The following is an 811-nucleotide window of genomic DNA, read 5'->3' as shown; positions in this document are numbered from 1 at the left end:
AAAACCTCTACTTCCAAAACACCTTTCTTTTGAGGGGTCCCAGAGTTCACAGGATTCCTGTTAGATGAGTAGAGATATTGGTTGTTAGCAACCAACTCAATAAGCTCAGTAGTCTCCTCTGGTGTCTTCTTCATGTGCAATGAACCACCTGCAAAATTATCTAAACAAATTTTGGACATTTCACATAAGCCCTCATAAAAGATATCCAAATGAGTCCATTTAGAAAAGATGTCTGGAGGGCCTTGCCTAGTCAGTAGCTTGAATCTCTCTCAGGCTTCATAAAAGGTCTCACCATCTTTCTGTCTGAAAGTCTGAACCTCCACCCTCAGCTTAGTTAGCTTTTGTGGTGGGAAAAATAAAATAAAATAATGATAAAAAAATAGGTAATCTGTGTAAAAAAATAAAATAAAATACTTACTACTTAATGCTAAAAATTTTCGAAAATAATGATAAAAAAGCAAGCTATAAATTTCAAAATTTTCAAGGAAAATTAACCAGAAAAATTAAAATAAAATTAACTAGGTAACACCAAACTTAATTTCAGAAATTAAAGGAAAATACTAGTACTAAAATTCAAAAATTATAAGACAGAAAAAAAAATTATTACTAAAATGCCTAATCTAAGCAATCAAACAACTAACAGTTGTCAATCACAGTCAATCACAGTCAATCCCCGACAACGGCGCCAAAAACTTGGTGCAGAATTTACAAACCACAAACTAACTGGCAAGTGCACCGGGTCATACCAAGTAGTACCTCAGCTGAATGAGGGTCGATCCCACGAGGATTGATGGATCAAGCAACAATGATT

The 811-nt window shown here is 34.4% G+C and overlaps 1 non-coding gene across 1 annotated transcript; it reads left to right on the top strand.

The window, feature by feature from the left end:
* Positions 1-223: 223 nt before the first annotated feature.
* On the top strand, positions 224-332 carry LOC112787319 (small nucleolar RNA R71). The gene has a single exon (XR_003194739.1). It is a non-coding gene; the product is annotated as a small nucleolar RNA R71 (small nucleolar RNA).
* Positions 333-811: the final 479 nt, after the last annotated feature.

The sequence above is a fragment of the Arachis hypogaea genome, chromosome 20, assembly GCF_003086295.3.
Source record: "Arachis hypogaea cultivar Tifrunner chromosome 20, arahy.Tifrunner.gnm2.J5K5, whole genome shotgun sequence".
NCBI classification, from domain to species: domain Eukaryota; kingdom Viridiplantae; phylum Streptophyta; class Magnoliopsida; order Fabales; family Fabaceae; genus Arachis; species Arachis hypogaea.
This window is presented reverse-complemented; position numbering and strand designations above follow the sequence as displayed.